Source organism: Papilio polytes, unplaced genomic scaffold (genome assembly GCF_000836215.1).
Source record: "Papilio polytes unplaced genomic scaffold, Ppol_1.0 DF824047.1, whole genome shotgun sequence".
Taxonomy (NCBI): Eukaryota; Metazoa; Arthropoda; class Insecta; order Lepidoptera; family Papilionidae; genus Papilio; species Papilio polytes.
In genome coordinates, this window is record NW_013525157.1 from 3499442 (window position 1) to 3512542 (window position 13101).

Genomic DNA, 13101 nt, shown 5'->3' on the forward strand with positions numbered 1-13101 from the left:
TATGATAGCAAAACTTATTGCTATATCCATTCAATAGATAACATAAGTACAAGTTGAGTATCTTTTTATTACCTATGTAAATCGTTTTTACCTGTAAGAAAAACAAAATTAGGGACCTGTCCCACCAAATTGTAAATTGTCTGATAACAATCCAAAGTGTAAAACATGTGATGGAAATATCGAATTTTGTTACCTCATCTGACAGTGACGTCATTTTTAAGCTATCTGAGTCTCTATCAGCGAGTGGCGGGACAAGCCCTAAAAGGTGAACTGATTCTATTGTTTATATTATTTTGACATTGCATTAAAATGCCTCTTCTGATTCGACAACCAAAAATACAGATACAAAATAGCGTTTAAAAACACATATAAATTAATAAATTCACAGCATATACTAGTACGATTAATTTTTCAATGTGTTTCAATATTTTGTAATACCTTGATAGGAAAAAAAAACTAAGACTTGGTACTTATTGCAGCTTGACTTTAAGATAAAAAGGGTATCACTTACTCATAAATAGTTAACGACAGTAAAATGTTATCATAAAGTTAGGTTGCACCTATTTCCTTTACTTGCAGGTATACGGCGAAAAGCCGCGTGAAGAGAGGGCTGAAAATAAGTTTCAAGACTTGAGTGACGTTTTTGGTAGACAGAATAGTAAATTATGAAGTGAAAATAGGAAAAGTTTCTTAGTTATTTTGTCCAAAGTTAGTACTTTAGTATAAATAAGTAAACTTATGCCAGTCAAGGCACATAAGTATTTTGAAAAGAGTTTTTTATTGGTTTCTTTCGTCTTTTATCTTTCATTTGTTTTATTTTTCGTTAAAATTATAAGAGAAATGAATTAATTTAACAATATGAAGTTAAGCAACATGAGTTAATAATAAAATTTACTCTAAAGTTATACAAACAGGAAAACTACCAGTCATTTCAGTCGCTTATTAAAAGGACATAATTAAAACGTCACATTTTCATAGTTAGACTTCCTAGTACTTCAATCTAACATTATTTTAGTATCAAAACATAAATTCATTTCTCCCTAAGGGTATTTAGGATTGTTTTATTACCGACCAATTTTAGTCAAAACATTCGGATAGGGACATTAAAGCGATGTGAGGAAATGTGATTTTAAAATGATCAATACCACATTTCAGCCACAATATCAGTACAATGGTCTGTTTTATGAAGCATAATTTACGATTAAATAGATATTGGCACTAATTTTGTAGTGACCACAATTTAAAATTAATGAATTCTGAAATGTATCGATTTGTTAAAATGTAGTAAACAAACGCTGCAACTGAAACTAAGCATAATTTAAGTTAAGGACTTGTTCACATTATTTTTTAAATAAATTTAAGAATGGAATATAGATTTTATGAGGACATTTTACGCATAATAATAATTACATTAAATAATATATCTTGTTTACATGCAGTTTAACAGTGGTATTGCCCGCTTTAACATCTTAGCACGAATGGGCCAGCACGCCCGGTGTAATACCACGACCACACAAAAAACAGACATGAAGTGGAGGCAATTCCGCGTTTCGTCTGATGAGTGTGGTGCCGGAGGCCTAATTTTAGTCCCTTTCCCTTTCCAACCTTTTCCTAAGAGAAAGGATGGCAAGGAAAACTGGATTTGACGGTGGAGGAGACACATAGAAAGGGGAAATGTCCTCTTTATGTGCGTCTCCTCCTCCGTCAATTGAGGGTAGGCAACGCATCTGCAATCGCGGATGTTTATTGGCAGCGGTTGCTTTCCATTTCGGTGGATTCACCATGCCACCTTATAATATAAAAAAAACATGCAAACATTGTTACACTAGCATTTTTCATCAACCGCAATTGAAATAAGCATTCTTTAATCCGCGTACAACAGGCCATTGTTTTATTTTATAATTGAAGCCAGATATCTGTTTCCCGCGCCAGTAAATACCTTGTTCAAACACAATGTAATGTTATGATATATTACTTGAGTGTAATGAATATACAAAACATTACGTTGAGTAATATTCTCGTATACAATATGATTGATAGAGATGTTAACACATTTTAAAATGGAATACCAGTAACACCAGTAAAGTTAACATAAGTAGATAGTTGTTATACTTTAGGGTTAACAGCGGCATCAATCGATGAAGGTCCACGAAAAGAAAATATGTAATACTTAATCGAGGCTGTTTCTTTTGATAAGTTAATGTTGAAAAAAGGCAACATCAACAATTTTTCTTTTTTAATACTAACGTAACTTTACTCATTCCCAGTCTCATTCCCAAAGAAAGTATGACGACCATTGTAGGTTATTATCATTGATCAGTATAAATGGATAGGCCATTGCTTTGAAATGACAGCTTTATCTGTGGTTCGACTTAAACACTTGTGTTATGTTAGTGACAGTTAATTGTACACATGTTATTAGTAGAATAGAGAAATGTAATTCTACCAATCGCAACCGTTAGCCCTAAAATGGCGAAAATCAACTAAGCATAGAATACTACATCCTATAGCCTGTCTATTTATAGAGGTCAGTAGTGAATATCCACCTTATTTGTGGTGTTACCCTTCTTTGCTAGGCAAAACAAGCAAATATTAATAACAAGACCAAAATAAGAAATATAAAAAATATTTTTTTCTCAAATAACTCTTTTTTATTCTGATTGCACACAAACGACTGTTTTATATAACTTCAAGGAGCTCTGCAGTCATTTGCATTTTTCATTTGCAAGGCTCACAACATTCCCCTAAGCAATTTTATTTTATTTTGTGACACCAAGGTATGTTTACAAAGTGTAAAATTAGTCTGATCCGAATTAAAATAGGAGATTTTACAACCGTTCCCATACCTCTAAAGAAACTTCAGTTTAGATTAGTTATATCAAAATATATTTTACTAGCTGTTGCTCGCAACTTTGTCCGCGTGTAATTAAAAAACAATAATATATATAAATAAAATACAGCCAATGTTACTCCCAGATAAATTACCTTTCTAACAATGAAAGAATTAACTTATTAAAACTTTCGTTTATATAGTGAAAGAATTGTTAAAATCGGCCCAATAGTTTTTAAGTTATTTCAATAAATACAAAAATACAAATCTTTTCTCTTTATAATATTAGTATAGAAATAGACAAAGTATTTAAATTACGTTTAAAAGCAATTTGAAATCAGTTCTAATTTTAAGAAAAGACGTCTAAAAGTACAACCGAGTAAAACGGTTTTTGTTCAACTTTTTTCATGCAGTAAGGGTTTCCTTGCAGAAATGAAGGTCAATACTACTTTTGCATACTTACATTTTTATTTGAAACCTCTACATTTACGAATTCTATACTCTGCGACATTTCCAAGGTACATCACGTAAAATTATGGAAGAATAAAATAAAGGAGAACTATGATTGTGACTAAAATTTGACATTAAAATGCAGAAGCTGAGCGTGGACCCAATCCGGTCAGCATCACAATGTTTTATTATAATCTTTTATTTAGTTAATTACATTTTTTTCCTACTTAGTTATTACGTCATGTTGTGTTGTTAAGGATTAAACGTTAATTTATTTTTTATCTTAAGCTTTTGATGCATTAAAGACTAAATATAATAGTAGCCAGTAAGTCGTCGGCTTATACGTTGATTTGCCGAATGTTTAACATTCGGACCAATCCTTCTATTACAATAATGAAACAAAAAATTATATCTCCAACGAATACGTGACTCGGTTGCTAAGAAATTTTATATTAATATAACGTAGGAGTTGATTTACCAAAGTTCCTTAATATCTTTGCACTTAATCACCTTCGAGAAACTTCTATAGCACGCAATAAAGAGTACGCAGAGCTTTAAGATCAAATACGTTCAATAGAAATGTATTCGCTTTATAAGGGATTTCTTGGAGCTGCCGCAGCAACTTTTACAATACTTAGATATTGTAAAACTTTATTAATAAAAGTTTGTTAATTAACTAGTGACAAAACTATTTTGTATTTAGGAGTATTGATTTTATTTGACTGTATAATAACCACCGCCGAAATACAACTTCAAAATATTGTTTACATTAGTCAAATTCTCAATTTTAAATGTAAAAATTCGAATGCAAATGACAACGAAGACCTTTGACATTTGATACCAATTACCGTACTATAGCAGATCTTGCTTCCTTGATGTTGGCAGCTTGTAGTTTATGGTCCCTTTCCCACATGAAGGTTATTAAAATTTATTTACCCTCTAAGTTTAATGGCGTGAAAATATATAGCCTAAAGCGTGTCGTATATGTAGGGCTTTTTATTAAAGAAAGAATTATTCACAATTATGCTGTGATAGCTGACATCCTACGCCACAAAGTAGTGTGTGTTTACTCGTACACTTTATTATGTCAGTCAAGATATAGATATAGATAGTACAGATGAATAAAACTGAGATAGTTATATGTTTTACTATAGTGCGATTGAAGTGTGACAAAACGAATTAATTGTGGGATAAAATAGGAACAACAAAACTATTAAAACAAAAGAATGTTGAAAAAGAATAATTGGGATCCATTTAAAATATCAGTTACAAACAACAGGCGAAGTAAAGCTACGCACTTTGGGAAATTGCCTGTCTCTTAATTTTTTAAATGATGTTTGTTATATCAATTAAGGGAAATTGCTTTGAAAATTAGAAAATTAACAATCACAACTCGATACACGAAGTTCGCAACTCCAACGAAAGCCAAACAGCTAGGGGCAATGCAGCGGAATTCGATTTGGAACTTTAAATTGTATGGTAGAGCGTTTCAACCACATCGGTTACACGAAAATGAAAGCGAACAGTTTACTAATATTAACTAGCTATTTCACAGTTAAAAATTGTTAGCAATTTATAGTACGAATAAAATTTTACAACAAAAAAAAAACATACGATTTTTTTTTATTTACTTTGATTATTAAGTACTAAAGTGTAATGGAATTGAAATTATGTTTCAAGAATAAACTCAATTAACTCTTCAAGTGTCCGCTTGAATAGAGTCAAACACTTTAAATACTTCAAAATTGCCTTTGTTTCAATCTTATTTGCATGACCCATTTAACTCTCTTATTTTATATTAACATTAGCTCGTGACTCCGTCCGCGTAGAATATAAAAAAAACAAAAGAAAGTAGTCTATGTGTTGTTCCAGATTACCTTCTACGTCTATGCCAATCCATCCAGATCTATTCAGGCTTTTAGGATACAAACTCTAACAAACATCCATCCATTCATCCAAATTTTCCCATCTAAAATATTAGTAAGATTAACTTTTAGTTAAAACTAAGATAAACAGGGATATAATTTGTTAAAAATGTGATTGTTTTTAATTTATGATATATGTTAAATCACGAGCAATTCACAATTTTATTCGTTTTCAATTCTATGTTAACGGCTTCACAAAGTGCTACAAATTTGTACTTTGTCAGAGTTTTATGACGTTGAAAACTATTTGAATGTAAAATAACCTCTTTCGTAACGTATAAAATTTAAATATATTTTTAAAGGTGACCATGTCCGTTACAGTTACAATGAGAAAAGCATATCATATAAAATTGTATTGTTTTGCCAAATTTATTTCCTAGCTTTAATAGAAAACATTAAAAAATACTTCAAAATATTTATACCGCGTTTATTTGTAAGGCTGTAAATGATCGTTCTTTTATAGCATTATGGTTCGTCAGTTATATGTACGCTGGTGAAGAAATTAAAAGTTTTATTTTCTTGTAGTTAAGTAACTCGTCTGATGAAACTTAAGAAGCAACTTCCGTGGTTACCAGAGACGGCGCCGGCAATGCAACAAGAATATTAATTGTGTTTTCGAACTTCTGTTTTATAACCTTTTCAATGCAACCAAAATTGTACTTTTCTATTTGTAGCAAAAAAAAAATTTAATTACTAACAATTTGAGACAATATACAAACGGAATGACACACTTGTCATATTGACAAATAAACCCACCTTCATAAAAATACATTTACTAGGTTTCGCCCGCGACTTCGTTCAGAATTAAATACAACTTAGTAGACTATCTATTCTTCCAGACTGTGTTCTACTCGTACATCTGTGGCAAATCGATATCAGTTAGGGTACAAACTCTAACAAACATCCATCCATCCAAACATGCGCATTTATAATGTTACTTTGAAGTAAGACATACGCGAAGTGCACGACCTATTTGTTAAAAATTAAATCAAAATACGTTACACTGTAACTTTAATATCATATTATTACGTTACGCAAGGAAAGTGGTCCTTTGTTTTCATTATCTTGTGCTACCGCGCCTAGTTGATGAGTACGGACCTGTAAATGAATATCGTGAGGGAGGCATTTCAGTCATTATCCTTAATTTCGTGTTCGAGAGGCTCACGAGTGCTTAATGGATCCGAGGCAGCTTCAATTTAGTAGAGCGTTGAATGGAATGAAATCGTAAATCTTGAAAGCGAAAGACTGATAACGCTTCTAAACATGATTCGGTTATATTTCAAACTAGCTGTTGCCGTGCGGCTATATTCGCATGAAATTACAAAAAACTTTATTTTATTGTTTGCATTTGTCGAATTCTCAGTTGCAAATGTCAAAATACTATTTACCTCACTGTGGCAATCTTGCTTCCTTGATGTTGGCAGCAGCTTATGGTTACTTTCTCGCATTAGGGTTTTTATTCAATTTATTTACCCCTGAGTTTAATAGCGTGAAAATTTATAGCCTAAAGCGTGACGTAAGTGTAGAGGTTTATATTAAAAAAAGAATTATTTAAAAATATGATGTAATTACTGACATCTTACGCCACAAAGAAGTGTGTGTTTACGCTTTACTATATTAGTATACTAGTAGATGTTGAAGTGCAAACATATTCCTATACTTTAAAATAATATTACTATTTTAAAATATCTGGTATCATATTGTCCATTCTTGTCAAATTATAGATTTGATGTACGTAGACCGTACGTATTACGTAGATTTTTTATTTCTTCATCTTTATAAAAATAAATGATCGTTTACACATGTTTTATCACATTTCGGACTTGGATATTGAAATGAAACTGAGTAACTATTAGATAATGGAAACATAGCTTTTAGTAGTGAAGTTTATGCGTTTCACTTACCTCGGTTAAGCTGCAACATCAATTTCAATGTAAATTATATGTAAAGCAAGCTTGCTTACATTATCCCTCTAGTAATTTACCGGTTTTATTAAACGTAGCTTTTAACATGCATTTTAATGTTTATGTAATCTTTGTAATATTATAAACAAGATTTCACCCGCGACTCCGTCCGCGTGGACTTAAAAAAAACGAAAGTATGTGTTCTGCAGACTATCCTCTACATCTGTGCCAAATTTCATCCAGAGCGAGAGAAAAGTCCATCCGTAAATGGAATAAATAGTATCCTATGTCCGTCTCCTAGCTCCAAGCTGCCTGCTCACCAATTTTCAGCCATATCGTTAAGCCGTTCTTGAGTTATAAATAGTGTAACTAACACGACTTTCTTTTGTATAGGTACTAGCTTTCGTCCGTAACTCCGTCCGCGTGGAATAAAATAAAACAAAAATGATTAGCCTATGTGTTCTTTCAGACTATCCACTACATCTACACCAAATTTCATTGAAATCCGTTTAGCCGTTTAGGCTACAAACTCTAACAAACATCCAACCATCCATCCATCCATCTAAACTTTTACGTTAATAATATGATTAGTATGATATATAGATGCGAAAGTTTAGATAGATGGATGTTTATTAGTTTGTAGCCTAAACTGCTGAAGGGATCTCAATTATATTTGGTATAGAAAGTCCGGAAGAACACATAGAGTACTAATTGTTTTTTTATCCTACGCGGAAGGAGTCACGGGGCAAAGATAGTCCAATGTAAGGTTTTGAATAATTAGCATTACACAAGCGGCTTAACATACGATTTATTGAAGGTACAAGTCCTTTAATCTCTAATATCAATTAGTCGTTGATAAGATATATCTGCGATAATCCGCGAGTGATATTGACATTCAATTTAATTAGTTCGTTTGAATTAAAGTAACGAATTCAAAGGACGGAAACTCTCAAATAATTTGACACACAACTAACGGGACTTTCGTATAGTCCTTAAAGCAATGTATCCCAATTTAAATCAATTGCTTGCGGGTGAAATCATTTTTTTAAATTAAAACATTCCAATAGAATAATCTTACTAATATTATAAATGCGAATGTTTAGATGGATGGTTGTTTGTAGCCTAAACGGCAAAAAGGATTCTGATAAAACTTGATATAGATATTAGAGGATAGTCTGAAAGAACAAATAGGCTACTCACTTTTGTTTTTCTTTTAATTCCGCGCGGAAGGAGTCGCGGGCGAAAGCTAGTTGTTTTGTAAAGTTTATATAAGCGTTGGCTATTTGTTAAACAGGCCATACACAGAGGCAATAATAGATAAAATACGCCGCTTTATTGGTGTTCCAATAACAAATGTCTCGGTTGGAAACTGTTTTGCTCTGGCACATATCGTGCCAGCAATTCCTAGACCACAAGAGATTTACTATGTCTCATAATACGTTTATCGAAAAGTAATGGAATTACAGGTTGTTTTTAAATTATATTACTATCATTGAATGTAACATGTCACAGTAGACGTGACGGTTTTACCGGTGGGACTGAAGGTCTATCGCGAGTAATTGCATGACAGTAACGTCATCGACAATGCAGATGGTATAAGTATATGTAAATAGTAATTTGTTTTAATATTCATAATGTTGTATCAAAAGCTATTGAGTTAAAGAAGATAGGTCGTCATAGTATTTGCTATACTGACACTGGGTAGTTTTGTTGTTTCTCTAATATACTACATATTAAACTACTATTTAATAAATAGTACTATTAAACTATTAAACTTCTTTTGGTGTCATCTCCTAGCGAAGGTTGGTAATCATTATATCAACTTGAAGTTTGGACACAGCAGCTCTAAATATAGATCGCGTACTTTTGTTGTACCATTGGCAAAGATTTTTAAGCCCCGATGTTCTCCTTCCTGGACTTCTTTTCCCTAGAACGTTAACCTGAATAATATTTACAGCGTCGTGTAATTTTATTTTATAAGGAAACTAGATGTAGCTCGCGGTTTTGCCTGCGTTAAAAAACAAAAATATAGCCTATATTACTTACAGATAAAATACCTTTTCAACGGTGATAGAATTTTTAAAATCGGCCTAGTACTTTTTCAGTTAATTCAATCATACACATTTTTGTATGTATTGAAACAAATCTTTAAACTTTATAATAAGTATAGATAAAGTAATTTTTATTATTTAAATTAAATAGCGTTATTAATACTGATTATATTGAATATGTCACACAATAAAATAAATTAAACTTCCGCTAGTGTGAAATCATATCCGAAACGCTCGTCTAGAATATCGTAGGAAAGTTCCAACAGCACCCGTGTGACGTATAATTAAAACTTCTTCTGTAGGTTGTTTTGTATAACACGGGAACATGCTCCAGGATTTAAAGTATGGAAGGTGTTATAAACTAAAGGTGAAAGATGAAGTGCCGTGAAAATTTGGAGGTCGGGAAATAAATAATGAGCAATTTTAGTAGACTTAGTAAATAGATAGAAATTATGTGTCATGGTTTTCAATGGTTTGCAAATCGTATTTGTTAATCGTTGTTCAGCCATCCATACTACAATGAAAATAATTTTCAGTTTATTTTGAATGCAGAACACTTACATTTTACATTCCCCACTGAATGTGATAAAATAAAAATAAATCGAACGTTGTTACAGACAAACGGTTCTGTTATCGTCTTGTTCAAACGACATTGTTTTGTTACGCTTTAAATTTAAACAAATTGTCGATTTTCTAATATGAAGTACCTAATACGAATAAAGGACCGTATTATTTAAGCGCTGAATGCAAGTAAAGATCGGATTACAATCAGTTTATCTTACTTGTTCCATTAACTTATTTTGTTATTATAAAAAAAATTACAAAATGTTGTATACAATTGTGCAAGAGCTCGAAGAAATCCTCTAATCATGGCACTTTCCTAAAATAGAAACGGCAATAAATCAAAGTGCGCAAAATGACGTCACCTCGGATGTCGCCGCGCCGGAAACGTGCCGCGGACAAAATGATTTCCGGCCGAGATGAACAGTTTACTTTGTTCTGCTGAGTTTCGAATAAAATATTATACTTAGAATTTCGTGTTACGTTTATATTTTGAAGTGAGAAAATACCACATAATATTTAATTTGAGTACTTTTAATACAGAATGATTGTTTAAAAGAGGAAGAAAAAATCATCATAGCAACATTCTTTATTTAACCCAATAAATAACATAATGTCTATTTAATTATTAGACAACTGCTAAAAACTAAGTTTTAAGTACTTTTATATTTGCATAATAGGAGTTTCAAAGCTTATAAGAATTATGAAGACGATTTGACTAAAAAGAGGATAATGATAAGCTATTTAACACGTTTAATTAATAAAAAATGTAGGAAATTTCCAGGAAATTTTTAATCTTCCTTATACCGAATTTTCCCCCGTTCTAATCTTTGTTATGAAAAATACGTTTCGTCTTCATTAGAATCATTTAAAGCTGACAGGATTTCTGAATAAGACCGTTTTTTTTTTATTTTGGTCATTAGAGATTTTTAATTAACATAAAAAAAAATCCATATCAATACAGGAGTAAAATTTTTTATGATTTTCTCGAAGCCTTTAAGACAGTTTTAGTGTATGTATTACTACTACATTTCTTCTACTTTTAAATTATACAGTTTGGAAAACAATGAAGATAAGATCTAAATGTAAGAACAGCTGCAAACGCTGTGTTCAACAGAGCTCCTCAAGTACCAACGATTTATGATAGCTATTAACGTGCGGAGAGTATTAACTGTTCTAAGCTAGTGGAAAATATCTTGATTATACACTTTCCGAATGGTGAATTAAAATAAATCTGAGAGCTAACAGAAAAAAACAGGACAAACGTAACTTTACATATTATGGAGAGAGTACAAATAATGGTTCTAAGACAAAAAATAAAATTAACGTAGAAATCGACGGACAAAAATTAATCAAAACAGTTTCTATGTCACGCAACATGAAGTAACGGGACACAGCAATTCCAAGTAAATATCAAAATTACGAGAACAAACACTATAATCGTAAAAGTAAATCTGTTGCTAGCATTTATGAAAGGAAGAATCTTACTAATAAGATACTGAAGTGATGGATATATATCCCGGAGTATTCTGGCACTTACGCAGAGCAGAAAACTCGAGTACCTTTCGTAAAGCTGCTGTGAGGTGTTAGATCAAGTAGTAAGCTATGCATTTAAAGTACAAATATATTTACTTAACATTTTTACCGTTCAAATAGATCCGATCAATTTCTCTTTCTTTTTCTTCTGATGTCTTATGGTGTTTGTGAAATCTTAAACGATATTATCTGAGTCACGTAGACGAGTGATAATTTGGGTCGTTGCGATTTCATCTGCCATAAAAAAGCTTTCAGAATTACAGGAAAAATACGACAGGTGATAAAACTAACGGCTTTTTGGTGAATGCCGTGGTGTCGGGAGATTATTTTTGATGGTCGTAATAAAAGCTTTCGCGGAAAGTGTTATTGTTGTGTCTACTTTGATCTACTGCTGACCTGCAATTAAATAAAAATTAAACACTAGCTCTTATAAATAATAATAATAATGTCGAGATATCATTTTCTTACAAATGAGTTAATTTATAATTAAATAGTATATTACTTATAACAATTTACATATAGCTACATATTTCGTATATACTAGTAAAATAACCCACATTATATAGCATTCAGGTATCAACTTTGTTATGCAAGCGGAGGTGGAATGAATGATGGCTGCGATTACTGAAGATCGATAGCGATCTTTTTACATCTTTTCCACGGAGAAATAATGTCGAAGGAATTTCCTTTTCATAAAAACTATCAAACCAATGGATTTTCTTACCATTTTACTTTGTACAGTGAAATTGCGTTAGAGTGATTTACATAGAAAAATAATGAAACAAAAAAAGGTAACACTTAAAAAATCCACCTTTTACTCTAAACAATCAATGTTTGCATCAATGAAGCATCGAATAGTACGGCTCTACATAAAATTCTGTTCAAATTTTATCCACGCTTGCAATACTGACAAATTTCACCGCATACAATTACGCGTGTCAATTGACACATCTCTGGTGAATACATGAGAGGTATTAATTATTACTAACATTGCCCACAGGATTGCGTCAATTGGAATTAGGCTAAATTGTACGCATACAATTTCTGAAATACCACACACAGCAGACATTTGATGTTTCTATACTTACATGATATGACGTCAGCTTTATTATGCTGTCTTCAATTGCTTGGAGTTAAGACAAATTAAGTATAGATCGATTGTCAAATTTTGCCGGATTACAAAGATACTGGTGTCTTATTTTAGTTCTGTCATTAACTATAATTTTTTTTTTTACAATTGGCGCAGAAAAAAGCGTTTAGTGGACATATTTATTGCAATACAAGGGCGCAAAAAAAGCCTGTCAGTATAATATATAGAGATAATGTTATCATTAAAACAACTAGAACTGAATAAACTTGTAATTACTCAATAATACATCTAAGGGGTTGGATAACCTATTTTAAAACATTTGGTAATGGCTCCAAGATTTATCACATAGAAACATTTCATTAAATATGCGGCGCCTGTTTTAAAGCCGCCGCAGACTAGTGTATTGATCCAATTATATTTTTAGAAGCCACGTTCACACGCTGTTGAATACATTAATTTCAAACTTTTATAACAATGCTTTATTGACACCTTTAATAGTTGAAAGGTATAAAAAAATTACGCAAACTATGTGTATTTTACGTTCTAGAGAACACGTCATGTGTCACAGCGAGTGTGATGGTGCCAACTTCAACAATACTTATGTATGTGCGTATATCGTGTCGTTGCGTTGACTCATATGTGGCTTTTTGTTTTTTCTAAAACATCTGATGAACATAAAGTAAATACTTTTAAGTAAATTAACTTGAATAATATAAAGATAATGAATTGTTAACTGTTTGCAAAAATAGATAAA